The following is a 17,265-nucleotide window of genomic DNA, read 5'->3' as shown; positions in this document are numbered from 1 at the left end:
AGGGCATAGCAAAATTAATTTAAAATGGGTGGCGAAAGCCAAACACACTCTGGCTAGGCTTATAAATGCCCTAGGGCAGATAGCCTAGTATGAACCAATGAACCTATGAACAATATTTTTGCAGGCTGCATAATTTGAATTCCAGTTGCATTTGCAAACAACTGAAACAGTGAGACTGTTATCAGTTAGATATTCTATTCACCAAAGTACTTTAGGAGAAATAAAAGGCCCTTTTACTCCTACTACTACTGTAAAAGTAAAATAATCTGTAGCCGTGATATAACTTTCTTAAAGGAGAAGCTCTCCTGTACCCTTATGGGGGGGGGGTTATTCTGACTTCAAGATCACCAGATCTCAGAGATAACTGCAGCACCTGATTTCAAATAAACCGTAGTACTGCAGTAATCTTGAAGGTCTTCTGAATAAGAATAACTATGTTTTTTTTTGGGGGGGGCAGCACAGGGGCACTTCCCTCCCTACACACAGAATGTTATAAGACGTTATTTATAACCTGATTAAAACATTTCCTCATTCTAGCCTTACATTCTTGCTATAGCCTGGATTTCAGTATTAATTACACTCACAATTCCCATTTATCTGCTCCCAAATACAGATTGGTAATTTTATGTTTATTAGTATTTGTAATGTCATGTATGCATGATTTAGCTCTTATGATTTCTTCATGATTCAGCCTATTAACTTTTTTCTAATAACATAACCCATTTAATAGTACTTCTATATGTTATCCAAGAACTGTTTTCCACCAATGTTTTGCTTATATCGATTGTAGTGTTTCCTCTGATAAGTTCCTGTTTCCATGTTATGTATTGTACTTGGAGCTTATCTCTATGGATCTCTTAATCTTGAAAATGGGCTATGCCTAGCAGGAATTTCCCAGTCTGCTGATGGAGATAAATAAAAAAATAACCTTGCAGAGGTAAATTAATAAGAAATCCAGTTATTTTTGACTACAGTGTATTGTGACACAAGTAGATACTGGACAGAAGCATCCCCAGTCCATTTACAATGTAGTAATAAAGAGCACAGTAGCCATAGCCCTCTTTGACTGATCTGTACATTATTACAGCTGTTTTAGCAGCTAATATCCAGCACATTACATATCTCAGTATACAGTGATACTCCCAGATGTAAAATACCAACGCAAACATAAGCACATATAAGAGGAATCAAACACAATGCTTGCATAGCTTCATATGTTTACTTAGTACTGTTAACACAGAGCTAACACTACAGCTGAACTCTGTTAGAACACTTACCACAGCAAACAGAATGTACACCACCCTAGTAATGCAGTGTCTTCAAAAGTGTAGACAAAAACAGCAATCATTCAGCTGGAAATTCTTAAAAAGGGAGCCATACCAAGAACAAAGCATTCATTTATAGAAAAACACCTTCATCAGTATAACTGCAGTACCTCATGAAGTTACACCTAGAATATGTTGCTGTTCCATGCCTGGTAAATCTTACAGGTGCCAGCATCAGTTGGTGACAGGCAATGACTGCCACCTATGGATATTAGTTTCATGCAAAAATGGCACTAGTTGTTGTATAGAAAGTGGTTAGCACTTTCATTAAAAAAAACAAAAGCACAGGGACTCATCCTACTCTGCCCCACCAGAGGCATTCAGGAGTCTGATAGTAGTTAATGCAGCTTTTTTCTTTATCTTTTGCCCCTTTGTATGCTGATAGTAAAGGTCCCCATCAACACCCTTGTCAGTTTGTTCACCTGCACTCATCCACCAAATTTACATGCATACCCATTTTGTCAGACCTGTTTTTTGGAAAGCTAGGGTAAGACTTAATTGGAAAAATGGAGCCATTATTCAGGCAGCCATTAAAAGTATGTTTTCCTCTAGGTTGTGCTATCTCTCACAGGCAGCACAGTGCCTCCTTTCTACAGTGGCAGTTCCATTTCATGCACAATCCTCCATGCTGCCTACTGTGTATCACTGTAATGTGAGCATGTCCCCGGCCTTAGTATTTCTTGTCTATCCTCCATGCTTCTACTTGGTGTCAACAGTGCAGCTGACTGACTTAAAAACGTTACCCCAGGATGAGTGAGCTAGAACTGGCTACTCATTCCCACCCAGTCTCACCACTTCCCTGCTGTACTGAGGATACTAACTGAGCCCAGGTCATCTGGGTTCATAGTTTGCTACTAGGCAATTAATTGGGCAGATCATTAGTGCTTAATACTCCTTTATATGAGGGTTTGGGGGGTTCTGGGGTGCATTTGCAGTTACCCATCCATTTGTACAAGTTGCATTAGGAGAGGGTGAGAGAAGTTACTTTAACATGAAGGGAAAGTGTGTTATAGAGGGCAAGAATTCTCTGAGTGAGGTAACTGGCATGCCATCAAGTTCAATTTCTGTTTTGTTGAAGGTTAAGGTCTAGAATATATTCATGGCATTGTCAGTTTTGTCAGTATGGAGGAGACCACTCAGGATCATGTCATTTAAGGTCAGTAGATTAGGCAGAAGTTACTTCTATGGAGTCTGTGTGAGACAGAGAAGAAAGACAAAACTTTAAGGAGCTCTGCTTAGTCCAGCTCATTACAAAGTATATACCTTCCAGGGGTCCACAGTGTTGTCATACCTCTCTGCATAGGTAATGGAACTCATGTCCTTGATTTTCTGTGTGAGGAAATGTGGGGGGGGGGGGTCTTTCATGTTGGATGTCTAGACAAGTACATGCTAAAGGCAGCATTACATTCAATTATGGACCTAATAAGGGAGGGGCAGAGAGGTATGACAATACTGTGGACCCCTGGAAGGCATATACTTTGTAATGAGCTGGACTAAGCAGAATGATTTCCTAACACCTCTGGCTAGCTGGTGGTGAAAAGGTTGCTCATTGAAACAAATGTGACCGGATCTCTGACAGCTGTGTCTGTATTAAGGGGGTACCATTAATTTGGTAGGAACAAATACTAAACATTTTAGAATTTGGCTTGAGACCATTGTCATAGTACCTTTTTTCACATTAATCTTTGTTGTAGAATTTGGGAATACTGGGGGAGTTGTTGATGCCACCAACTTCACAGTCATTGGCAAACTTAACCAGCCAAAGGCTTGTGATATCAGCTTTGAGTCGGAGAAGCAATACCAAACATGAGTGATCCAAGTACTGAGCCACGTGGAACACAGCTGATAACAGGCTTTCTTGAGGGGAGTATGCCCCCATTTTAATTTAATGGGTTCTGTCTGTGGGCCAGTTTGCTATCCTTTGGGTTACATACGTGTTCACATTAAGTTTGATAACATACTCTATGATGGCTGAGAGAGAAAAGGTGTCAAAGGTTTTTGCATGGTTGAGGTAAGCTGTATGCACTAATTTGTCCTTGTCCAAGGTTTAAATCACTTTTCAAAACCATTGACCAATTTAGCAGATGGGATCTACCCTTCACAAGTAAACCCAAACAGCTTGATTCACAAACTATCTGTCTGACAGTAGTCAGTGTGTCAAATGACACAAATCACGATACCTTCTCTTCCTACTTAAAGGCATAATAGGAGTCTCCCAAGGCTCCATGCAGGGATCATCTACTTGCTAACATGTTCATAAATAATGTGCAGAAAGCAGTTAAACAGGCCTCCATAGCACAGACAAGGGTAAGGTGGTTCACACAGCCTATCTAGATCTTGCCAAGGCTTTCAACACCGTCCCCCACTCTGGAATTATAGATAAATTCACTAAACTAGGTATAAATCCCTATGTCACAAGATGGGTTGCCAACTGGCTCACTGACAGAACCCACACTGTGAAAGTAGCAGACTCCAAATCCGACTTCAGACCAGTGACAAGTGGAGTACCACAGGATTCAGTCCTGGGTCCTCTCCTGTTTGGTATCTACTTTTCTGAAGTACAGTCTAACACAGAAGGTCTTTGGCTAATGAAGTTTGCAGATGACTGCAAACTAATGTGGACATCCTACAAAAGGGCCTCACTGAGACAGATGCCTGGTGTCAAAGTCATGGCCTCAAGCTCAATGCCAAAAAATGCATTGTCATCCCCTTTGGTAAAACCTCTGTACCCATGAACTACAACATAGGCAGTAGCATACTTAACACCGAAAGTGTGATAAGAAACCTTGGGACACAGGTAGACAGTAGTCTCTCCTTTGATAATCACATCACCACAGTAGACAGGAAATCCTTCTATATGGCACACCTCATCACAAAAGGTTTCTCATCCAGGAAAAAAAGAGGTCATTGTTCCCCTCTACTCATCCCTCATTAGACCCATTATAGAGTACAATGCCCCTTTTGGTATGTACCTCACAAGACATCTACAACAACTGGAAAGGCCGCAGAAATACCTCACAAAGAGGATTACCGGCCTCAAACAGATAAAACTCCAGCTTTACTCCATACTCAGAGGTGATCTCTGCCTGACATACAAAGCTATGTCAAACCCAGAGCTGTTGGACATGCTCCACTTAAAGAAATCCCAATCCCTCCGAGCTGGATCTAAACCTTGTCACCACATTAAACAGAACATGCCAGAGGGATAGATTCCTGTCCCAGAGACTTCCCATACTCTGGAATAAACTACATATCTACATCAAACAAAGCTCCTCATTAGCACTCTTCAAGAAAAATCTTGATGATTGGATGGGAAATAGGAAATTCACCCCGGGATCACCTCTGTGGCTCTGCTTAACAGTGGCACAGGAAAATAATTTTCTTGGGTGGCCCCAGGGCCAATAGCCTAGTACCTACCTATAAGATGATTCTGCTTTCGTTGGTACATCCAATAACGTATCACATCTACAGTAGATGTATGCATTATACACAAAGCCATCTTGTTTATAATAAAGTGGCTACAACAGTACCAAAAACTAAGCTTTTCATGTTCACTCCTACCCAGCACTATGTCACTTACACAAAGAACAAGCATGAAGTCTTCAAACAGCACTAACACTGAACAAGTTACACAGACCACGCGTCTAATAGTTGTCATAGATGGAAAACTAAAATATGACCATCAGCTCCAATACACTGTCCAAAAAACTAATAACAAGCTTGGTCTGAGCTAAAGCATTCCTGATGCACCACAGAACAGCTACTGCAAACTTCATCCTATTAGAAGTCTATTATATGCTGAACAGCTATAATGGTACCCTCTACCAGAAGACCAGTAGCTAATACATACACACAGGCTGTGTAAGAAATGTGGCAAAACCCTTTTCTCAGCTGCTGTTCATAAATTCTGTAACAACATCCCACCCTCACTAAAACAAGTACAAATCTTCCACAGCTTCAAAAATGTAACTAATGATTTACATATACAGTAAATGGAATGGCACCATGATACAGTAACAGAGTGACTCACACCACATTAATCCTGCATTCATATCTTATTAAAACAATAGATGTAAACAATCTACCTAGCAGAGATACACAATATCTACCCTATAAGGTATACTGCCTCTTAACCAACCCAACTGATTATACTGTGTCTCTCTCTCTCTCTCTCTATCTCTATGTGTGTGTGTGTGTGTGTGTGTGTGTGTGTGTGTGTGTGTGTGTATATATTGTATTTATTTATATATATATATATATATATATATATATATATATATATATATATATATATATGTATATATATATATAAAATGTTACCCGCTTCATTGTTTGGCAATGATACCGAATCAAAGATTGTTAATAATGTGCAACTGATACACAGAGATTCTTTTTTGTAATTGTTAGCTGCACTGTATTTATTTTTAGAAAGGATTTGCTCTCTTCTTTTAAAATACCCATATCTAATCTACTTAACCGTGGGACAAATACAGATTACACCCCATCACCTGATAGCCCTCAATGACAGATAGCTGAAAACGTTAACAAGCACTTCATAAAATAGATAGCAGGCCTTCACACTAACACCCCTCGCACTTGACCCCCCCCACACACCCTTCAACCTATTTAGGCATTGGTCCTATACAATCTATTACAACTAAACCTATGATTAACCCCACTACTCAACAAAATGTCATACAACCCCCATTCTCATTTCACCCCATACCCACAAGCACCATAAAAAAACTGCTACAAAAACTAAAACCCTGTTTCACCTCAGCTGATAATCTTCCACAACACTACCTGAAACTGGCTGTCAACTCAATCGCCTACCCAGGCAGTATCTTTATAAATAGGTCTTTATCCAAAACAGAAGTACCAACCACATGGAAACAATCTCACATCACCCCCATCCACAAAGAACGCAACTCTATTAAACTAACCAATGTCCGTCCTGTAGCCATCTTGTCACCCATATCCAAAATTCTCAAGAAATGTACAGTATCCATCAGCAGATAATGCAATACTTCTTGCAAAACAATCTTTTAACCCAAACCCATCATGTTTTCCAACCCGGCCACAGCACATCTACAGCCCTATTGTACTTTACAGACACTGTGAACAAGGCTAGAGATGCATGATGCTGTACAGCCTCAGTATTCCTTCACCTCTGTAAGGCCTTTGACATGGTCTCTCACCCCCTACAACTGAACACACTGTCTAACTTAAGCTTCTCACATAACACAGTAAAATGGTTTCAGAGCTACCTCAAGGATCGTAAACAAGCAGTGAAATGGTCCAACAAACTCTCGCCCTTTCTCCACAACCCTACTGGAGTTCTTCAAGGCTTCATCCTCGGACTACTACTCTTCAACATTTTTACTATTGACCTTCACACTTTCTCCTACCCAGGAACACTCATTCAATACGCTGATGATTCTCCTACCCAGGAACACTCATTCAATACGCTGATGATTCCATCATAATCTGTACAGCTCAATTACTACTAGAACTACTTTCAAAAACTCAAAAGTCCTTTACTGCAGCAAAATCCTGGCTAAAAAATGCCCAACTCTTTCTTAATCTAAAGAAGACTAAAATAGTATTCTTCCACCCTAAAAACGTCTCCCCTGTCACTGATTATTTCAACATCTTTGCATCTGACAACACTGTCATAGAAATAGTGCAGGAAACCAAACTTCTAGGAGTAACCATCGACAAAAAACTTTCCTTCAACCACCATATACAGCAAAATATATAGAAAATTCATTAAAAACTGGGACTCTTATACAGAAACAAAAGTTTCTTAACTACAGCAACCAAAGTTTCACCTAGCAAAAACCTTTTTACTTCTCTCTCTTCTTTATGGTGCCCATATCCTCACTAATTTAGAAACTTCTAACCTAAGTAAGATGGAACAGCGCAACAACAAAGTAGCTAAGTTTATCACAACCTCTAAATATTGCAGGCATCACTGTAATGCGCTATTAGAACTAAACTGTGTTGACCTTCCCAACCAACTTACTTTTATTCAGCTATCAACTTTGCACAGCCTTATTTTCAAGCCTATTGCCTGCCCTTCTCTAACCAACTTAATCATGCCTTGTACAACAAATATATCCCTATGATCAGAAGACAAAAATCTCTTAGCTATCTCAAAACCCACAAAAAAGGGTCACTCTCTGCATTCATATTCTGTCTCTAAACTATGAAATTCACTACCTCTTGCTACCAGGTCTATGCCTGTCCTAACCCACCGTAAAACCTCTTTAAAAACTCATCTCAAAAATACGTACTCTGCTCCTGTATAAATCCGTCTGGTGCTCAGCTCTTCTTCCTTCACGGCAGGTTCATTTTCTTCTTCTGTTGCATTTCACACCTTCACAGTCTACAAAATCCTAACGTCGCTCAGAACTCCTCCTCTGTTTCTGTACCACATCCTTAAGCTACTCCTTAGTCTGTAATGCCTCTAGTCTTCTTAACTTTGCCACTATCCTTCTGCATTACTAATTCTTCTGCTACACTATTTTCCTAACTGAAATCAACATTTTAGTTCTAGTTTCCAATCACAACATCCACATGGGAATGCTCCTGCTCCCATCCCTCATAATCTATTCCCCAATTCCTACAGTTTTCCATCTCACAAATTCCGGATAGTAAATTCATACTTGCTTCTAGTAAACAACTTCTTATTTGCATCTAGTAAATTACTTATTTGCATCTAGCAAATTCTAAGCCTACTGCATCTAACTACTTATTCTTAATACTACTAGAGCAATGTTCCCCTCAAAAAAAAAAAAACTTTTATTTTTGACTGTAACCTCAGTATTTTTTGTTCTGTTTTTTAACCAGAATTGTTAAAATGTTAATCTTTTTGCAATCTGTGTCTGGAGCTTTTCTCCTCAGGACTCCATTGAAAACAGGTTATTTTGGTCCAATGGACTATCCTGGTTAAACAACTGCAAATAAAATAAATAAAATAATGTACTATAACAACCGATGTCATACACTGTACTACCCATATACTACTTTTGTACACTGTAGCTACTCATAGGCTATGTATATGTTGTTAGAATGACTAAAATTGTCTATAATGATATAACTCTATAGAATTGTCCAGATGTGTAGTATATCTTGCAACTTAGTTTACTTTCTATCAGCTTATTTTTGTAATAGCATTCCTCATGTCACTTGTATTGTTTCTGTACTATAATGCATTTGTAGTGCACTGTATGTGGAGCTTTAATGGTTTCTGTAGACCCAGTTGGACCACCCTGGTAAACAAATGTCTGGTCTCTCAACAGCAGGTACAAATATGATTCAGTCATTGTGTCCGCTGGTAAGTGTAAGACCCTGAGGCATCCTCTCCTTGGACTATGAAAAAGAGACGTGAGAGGCTCTGATTATATGTAGCCCAGACAGGTATGACCCTGACCTTGAGCAGTATCCTACCTTCACCAAGAATGATGCCACAATACAGAGATAAGATGATCAGCTTTAACAATTGGCTTAAAACACTGTGTCATTTTCAAAGGGATCAGTGTCTGTCTGCCTGGGATGACATGCTGGACAAGCCACTGCTGCTCAAGCAGGGGTTTGCACCTGTCACCCTGGGATTCAGGATATATTGGCAAAGCCCCCAATTGCCAGTGCATTTTTTAGCAAGGCTCAAATTTAAAACCACCACCCCCTAGAACACAAAAAAAAAAAAAAAACTAAAAATGCTGCTCAAAAATGCAGAAGTCTATCTCTCAAAACACAACCCCTTTCCTTGCCCTTCCCTTCAGAACATGCATAACCTTGCTGTGCTGTGACAAAGCCTGGCCTGAGCTTCCCCTGAGAGCACCCGGCTCAGGTTTTACCACCTCATATCATGCGTTCGGCCCCAAAATCTGGACAATACCAGAAGAGGAGGTCCAATACCATTCAAACAGGACACCCCACAAGACTGGTAAAGGACCATCCATGCATGCATGTGCATATCCAAGACCAACAATTAACCAGAGGCAAACTGCTCTGCAAATTAGGCAACACTTGCAGGCACACACCACAAAGGAAGGAACCTCCAAACACTAGAGAGATAAAAAACACACCAAATGATAAATGTATCACCCTCTCATAAAATACACCATCATACTAACACCCTAATACTCAAAACACTAAATTCACCCTAAAGCCCAAACATCCTAACTCAAAAGCTCAAAAACCCAAAAAACATGGAGGAAGGAATACACCACAAGAGGAGATAACATACTTGATCTCACACACACAGCATCATAACATACTTGATCTCATCACCACCAGAGGTGTACGACCAATACCTGGAGATCAGACCACAACTAATCCAACTGGAGGTCCCTCATCCCACCCCACCTGAAATAAAAAAAGACCTCAACCCACCCCTTCTCAAAAGCCTGCTCAACACTTCTAAAGAAGTGTGTGTGGGGGCCCTTAAGGCCCCCCAGCTGGGTCACTTAACACTACAGAATAATCATCTAATACAAACACTGCTGGCCAGCACAGCAGCAAACAAAAATGCAATCTACAAGCAAAGGCAAGCAAAGAGTCTGGTGGACCAAAGCAAAAAGCAACTCAGTCTGGTGGACCCCAGCCATAAACAAAGGAGGAAAAAAAGGAAAGAGTTACAAGAACCCTTGAAAATCCTAAGTAAAAAAAACACCCTTGATCAAGAAAAAAAAAGAAAAAAATAAAGAGAAAAAAGAAAAACAAAGAAAAAAAAGAGAGAAAAATAGCTAAAGACTCAAAAGACAATCATAAGGCAGGAAGAAAAGACCAGAAAAGAGACTGAGAGACAAAAGGAAAATATGAGATTACTGATCCTAAAGTGTGCCAACATGTGATGATGGATGCCAAAATGAACATACTGTATCCCAAAGGGGATGCAAGGTTCTCCAAGCCCATGCCCTCCCCCCAAAACAAATAGACCAAACCCAAGGCACAAACATCTCCAAGCCAAACATCTCCAGCCACTGCTCTCTGACAAAAAACACAGCATCCATGGGACCTGATGGTGAATTAATGGTGTGCTCCATGAAGCTGTTTTAAATTAAAACCTAGGAATTAAACATTGCAGCTACACAACTGTGCAACTGTGGATACTTCTCACAGGGCTGTCCACATCGCATACACTAACCACTTGGAAAAGCCGGTCCTTGAAAGTGCCTAAAACGACCATAAAAAGCATAGACATGCCGATGAATAAAAGCCATGGGAAGAGGAGGATAATGGACTCATAAACCAAGGATCTGGGAATTTTTGGAAGGAAAAAGATCACCTGCTTTGTTTTTACTTGTCAAGATCTTTGAACAAAACTTCAACTGCCTTTTTGAAGGAGGCTTTAGAAGCACAGGATACCGAGATTTGGCTAGGCCCTACCTCGACATCAAAGCCATCTTTGGACAATACCCCAACCTCATCTCAAATTTCTTCATTCACAGGGTCAGAGCCTCATCATACAAAGAGACTCAGGCCTGTAGCCAAGGAGTGACAGAACCCATGAGGTCAGACCTGCAGCACAGTTGCAGTGGTGTCCCACAGGGTCAAGTGGTGTCCCTTCATCTAGGAGCGGGCTCAGTTGTCCGTCACTGGAAAACAGCTTCTTGGCACACAGCAAACAACAGGCTTACAAAGGAGCGACTTAGTTTGGCTCTGAACTGCACATCTGGCAGAAATATCCTTCAGAAGGTCTTCAGAAGATCCACAGGAGAAGGGTCCATAAAGAACCAAACACATGTGCCAAATGCCAAAGAAAAAAGCCCTTGCAAAAAATGGAGCCAAATGTTACTAGCTGCACCCTTAGGAGGGAGGTCCAACCACAGAGCACTAGCAGTCGCACAGACCAGTTAGTCAGGAGACCAGTACATAGGACTTTAGTTATATAGCACCTCTAGTTGTGAAGAAAGGTCCCATCATAGCCAGACCTTATCATGAAGGGGTTCTCATCTAGATCCTTATCATGACTATCACCTCAATGCATCATTCCTCATCACACAAGTCCTTACCATAAGAGCACAATGCCAATAAAATACCTCACAAAAATGTATCTGACCCGCCACAAAGGTATTATTAAACCTCCATCAAGGAAGCAAGAAATTTTCAAAACCTGCTGTCCTCAAAATCCCTCCCTAAGAGACCCAATATTCAGTAACCCAAAACAGCTCATGCTGCCAGTGCCCTTTCAATAACATGTCAAAAGAATGACCTTGCCCTCGAATTACACCCATGGCAACAGATTAATCACTGAATGACAAAAGAGCCACAAGGCGCTAGACATATCAACGCCACAACAAATTAGACTGAGGCAAGACAGGGCGGCTGTGGGATAAATTCAAAGGGATGGATGGCCAATGCTGTGGACCAATGCACCAAGAGCAAAGACCAGATAATGTGTGAAGAACAGAACATAAAATCTTGGGAGATAATGGCATAATCCAAGATATACCTCCTTAAACATACTCCCTAGAAAGCCATCAAAAAAGGGGTAGATGATGCCCTATGAAAAAAAGCCCCTATAGACACTATAGGTCAATGAACCCGCCTAACGCTAGGGTTAAAATAAATAAATACTGATACGTCACTGTTATTAATATGATTTTTTGTAACTGTGGTGCCTTTCTCCATGGGCCTTTGCTGAAAATGTGTAGCAAATCAGGTTGGACTTTCAGTTACCCAAAATAATCAATCATTAAGTAAGCAAGCAAATAAATAAATAAATAAATAATTGTCTATGTTTTTGAAGTCCATAATGATGCATCCCATTGTCTTACAGATAAGGCTTCTGAGGCTTATAGGTCTATAATTACCAGGATTAGTGTTGGGACCTCTCTTCTATAGGATCATGACTTCAGCAGTTTTCCAAGCTTTAGACCCAAACCCAAATAAGAGGTTGAGGTCAAAAAGGTTATAGATAGGTCAAGACAGTGTTTTGTATCGACAATAAATCATTTTTGAACATTGTCAGGCCCCACTGAGAAAGTATTTTTCTCCTCCGAGAGAGCCATTAAGACTTTTTCAAGGGTAATGTTTGAGGAATAGGTTGATAAGGGGTGACAAATATATAGGCTAGGGGAGATAGGGGAGGAACAAAGAATTCAATTTGTCATAATTCAGCTGTATCTTCAGGGGCAGAGGAGGCAGAGTCATTAGGTATCAATTCAAAGAAGTGCAAGGTATTGGCGCTGCAGGATTTGATTTTGTTTCTAAGTTTTTTTTTCAGTTTGTCATCTTAATTTTGACATGTGGAAAGTTTCAGTTTGTTACCAAAGGAGTGGATTTTTTTGATATTACAAAACTTTTTTATGTTAGGGTTATATCAAACTGGTTTATTCCTAAAAATTGCATTGTATCTGTTATGGACCAGGACTGATGTCTCAGTGCAGGTATCAAGATGAGAATGCAGCATTTGTTGTTGGGTCTTCAAGAGGAAGGGGAACTCTTTGAACTTCTCAAGTCATCTTATAATTGAAGTAAGCTTACCTTAGGTAACTCTGTGAATGTAGTAAGGCTTGTGAATATTTTGAGCTGGGTTCTAATAATGAGAGGGTGTAATGATAGATCCATCAGATAATGGTGCTATGTTTGCAATGATCAGGTCTGATATATTTGATCCTGTCATGTGGAGCATACAATAGGGCCTAGTGAATCTGCATTAATGAAGCCTAGGCAGCAAATAGCATATTTTTTGTGGTAATGAAAGTATGCAAGTTACTAGATGGATAATTGAAATCCCAAAGTATGATAGTGTTTCTTTCAAGAGAAAGGGACATGTCTCATGAGAAGTGGGGACATACAGGTAGTTCTGTCTTTGGCCAGGAGCTGATAAGGGGTCTTATTTATAACTACTAGGAGGTTAATGAGTTCACCATAGTCATTATGGCCATATAAGTCTAGAGGTGAAAGAGACATAGAGACACAGCATAACTGTATACAGAGGTACCCTCAAGTAGGGGATCTGAATATGTAAAAAATCATTGAACTATGGTAAGAAAGGTGTGTTATCACTGTATTGGAACCATGTCTCAGTAATGATGTAGATGTCTGTACTTTCTAAGGTTAATAAGGCTTATAAGTAGGGCAGTTTCTTATTTAGGCTTGTAGTACTGAACAGCACCACCTTTATAATGTTCTGATTTCTTTAATTTAGCTCATTTGGTAGCTGAAACATTGCCTAAAAAGACACTATGGGGATAGGGAAGGTCCTGGTCAATATTCAAAGCCCTGAGCTGAAAGATGCAGCTCATCCCTGGTGAAGCAAGTAGGACAGTCAGCCATCACCCTCCACACTGATACACATTGGATCTCCCTAGAAAGACACCAGTAGCTGAGCCAGGTGGTGAAGCCAATCATCTTTTGTTGAAACTGAGGTAGCATTCTTGGTGAAGGTAGGATGCAGCTCATGATTAGCTCTATACCAGCCTTGGATATTTACTCTTGGATCTTTATCACCATCTCTCATCATAAATTCCACGAGTGTGTGTCTCAAGTCATACACACCCACATGGACAACGACCATGCCATAGGTGTATATGGGATGAAGGGATTTGAGACTGTTAGACACCTGCCATTTCCTGACTCCTGACCGTCACTCTATCTTTGGAAAGCCTGGTGAGTGGAGTACGTGGGTCTCACTATGCAGTCATCAATCACTAGGACATTTCCTTGTGTTTTGCCTGTCCCATGGTACCTTGCGTGTTCAGATGGGGTATTATGAAGACACCTTTGAGTGAGGTTTATAGAGGTTTAGTATGTGAAGTTTCCCTATGCTACTAAGGAGTTTAAGAGTCAGCCATTTGCCTGAGAGAGCTTTAAGGTTTAGGAAGATATTTCTTAAGTACCTCATACTAAAGAGACATCATGTTAGAAGAGTGGCATGCAGATGCAATGTGGGTGTGGAAACTAGCACACTCCTTAGTCCTGTGTACATGTTCAGGTGATATGTTAGCTGCCAACTTCAAGAAGCTATGCACACCTCTCGCATGTGAATTGTAATGAAAGTGAAGTAAATAGTTGTCAGTGAGAGTTAAGCACTTTGAGCACTGCTAACAGGTTGGCAAAATAAGGTAAGGAGGTGGTTTGTGTATCTATAATGTCAGCATAAGGTGAGCGGATGGTAGCTGGGGTGTAACATACTAGGCCAAATTAGTAGCTAATGCAGAGTTTTGCAGAATGTAGAAAGTACTGGACATGTGTAGGTTATACTTCAGTCATTCCCTGTGTCTGCAAGTTCCTATTTAATACTATTTAATTAAGTGGGGAAGGGGGGATTTGCAGTACTGGGAGGAGGTGGGGCCATTTCAAGGTGTTTAAGGTTGTAACTGGGGGAAGCAGTTTGCCCCCAGGCAGCACTGAGGTGCAGGTTGAGTTAAATAACAGCCCAAGTTTGAAATACCTATACTTTGTATGGAGAATAAATGGGGATGCTAAGGTTATAGTCACAGATCAGTTGCAAGGACTTGTGTCTGTAGAGGACACTGTAACCCACTGTTGCACAATACATAGCCAAGCCAAAAGGAGAGTAATTGTAAACACAACAGGGGAATATATAAAGCAAGTAGCCAGCTGGAGAACAACTTATATTAATGACAGCAGCAGTGAAATTCTTAGAACAGAAGTAATACACTCACAAGATAACTACTACACCTGTGCTCTAAAAGGTATCGAATCAGTAGGGCACCGTCTCTCTATGTGACAGAGCTTGTGTTAGTAATGCAGCTTTACCAGCTGAAGTCCTTACTCCACAAGTAAGAACAAAACAGATCACTCTTGCAAAACAGTTAAACTACTTGTTCGTCTGTTCACCATTAAGGCAAAAGATCTTATTTAAACCTTGAATTTTTTTTCTTTTCTTTTAAACCTTGTCTAAAAGCATCACTATTTTTTTTAATATCTATTTTCATTTACATGCTATGCAGTTTCTAATACTGTTCCACTACTGAATCTTATAATTGCATTTACTTTGCATTCCTCCTCTACTGTTGGGTTTTGTAACATTTTACCTGTACTGTATTTTACCTTGTAATGTTGTATGTATCTAAATGTGGTTCTTTTCTCCATTGGATTCCACTTAAAAAAAGCTAAGTATAGCCTAAATTGACTATCTCTGTCAACAACATACAAACAGAAAAAGTTAATAAATATGTTGAACTCAATAACGATGTAATGCTTTACCCTGCTATACCTTCCTCCTCAGACTTTTATAGTACACACCATTATGTCCATCAAAGCTAGTGTACTAAAACAGATAGATTGCAGCCAATGGAAGACAGGAGTTAGAGGACCATCTTTTCAAATATACATAAAAGAGAGTTGCTAGTATGCAGTGTTGTAAATGGAGTGGCCATTTCGTTACCCCCCCTCCCCCAATAATAGACAGGTTCATTCTGCTCCTGGACTTGACTTACAGGCAAGAAGCAGACAACAGGTAATGTATTTCATTCCTGCACATTGTATGATTCATCTGTTATGATCATAAATAATATAAAATTATTCTGATACAAACTGCATCATCTGCTTTGGCTATCGCGGCAGGGCTAGCTAGATGGCGAAGTAAACCTTGGCTCTAGATGATTGTCGCTGTTGAAGTGATACCCTGAATCCATGTACAAAAATGGGAAAAATGGTTGTGGAAGGATGGATGGATCTGCTTTGAATACATTTTCAAAATAATTGAGCTTGAGTCACAAAATAATGAGATAATTGAATCTGCCCATATATAACAGATGTAGAATACATGTGGTCTGTAGTACATTTTCTAGAATTAGTAAACTTCACTTTATCACTTGTTCAAGTCAGACCAGATTTGCCTGATTTAATGTTAAAATCCTTTTTTACCTGGATTTTACGAAATGTCTGCTGCAATGACAAAATGGTGGAGCATTCAATCAGATACATGTATTTTTTTTTTTTGCAGTGAATGAAGCATTGAACACTGTGATTTAGGAGAATTTAATGTATGGATTGTGAATCCTCTGTGTCAGACTTTGGTGGGAGCACTAGCCAAATTAATTTGAAAGCAGACCTGTCATAGTACTTATCAGTAACACATAATGAATATTACTTTTCACTGAAATCTTGAAGAATGTAAAAGTCTTCGAAATACAAAAGCATCATATGATTGGAGTGACCAGAACTCTCTCTTTACTGTAACATCTGAGTAATGTTCCTTTAAACTTCTAATTGCTATGCTATAAAGTGGAGTTTGAACAAGTCAAGCCAAAAAAAAGCCTATGCATGCATTAAAATGTAATGCAGGTACCTCAAATATCAGAGCTTTTAAGAAGTACATTTTAATGAATATAGTACTTGCCCTTTAACGTAATCAACAATAATGACCAGCTTCTAAGCCTCCCTGAAACACTTAGGCTAAGAAATTCTACCATTGATAATCGGATGTTTAATCTTGTAATCAGAACACTGTGATTTGTATCTCTGCACATTTGCTTGTCATTGCATGCTTGATGTAACTGAATGAATGTACTTGTGTCCTCTCCCATGGGACCCTTCATGAAAATGAGATTTTTTATCCCATGAGTCCACTGTCCCAGAAAGCACTGTTGTAAAAAACACCACTGGAAAACATAATATAAAAATCATCTTGTGAGTTTCTTGATGAAAATGTTTCTTCTCCTATTTTACTGTTAATGAAACTTTCTTTGTGTTAAGAAATTCAAATAATTAAACAGAATTAATGTGTCCCTGGATGTTGATGCATACATTTAAATAATGTGTGTGTGTGTGTGTGAGAAAGTCATGTTTATGCCACAGGACCATCACCAACAACTTCCTGTCTTAAGGATCATCTCTGGGCTGTTTACACATATCGTGTTACTGGGCTCATACATTTAAAAGAAGAAGCTCTGCTCATGGCAAGTTCATCATTTTCTGTTACCAACTTTCTTCCTGAGGTCATAATGTAGTAGTT

General features: G+C 39.7%; 1 protein-coding gene across 1 annotated transcript in view; it reads left to right on the top strand.

Moving 5' to 3' along the window:
* Window positions 1-17,265, top strand: part of EFNA2 (ephrin A2) — a 1,081,846-nt gene that overhangs the window by 988,647 nt on the left and 75,934 nt on the right. The window lies entirely within an intron of this gene.

Source organism: Protopterus annectens, chromosome 13.part0 (genome assembly GCF_019279795.1).
Source record: "Protopterus annectens isolate FY-2018-M chromosome 13.part0, PAN1.0, whole genome shotgun sequence".
NCBI lineage: Eukaryota > Metazoa > Chordata > Ceratodontiformes > Protopteridae > Protopterus > Protopterus annectens.
Note: the sequence above shows the minus strand (reverse complement) of the source record. Positions and strands in the feature narration are given on the sequence as shown.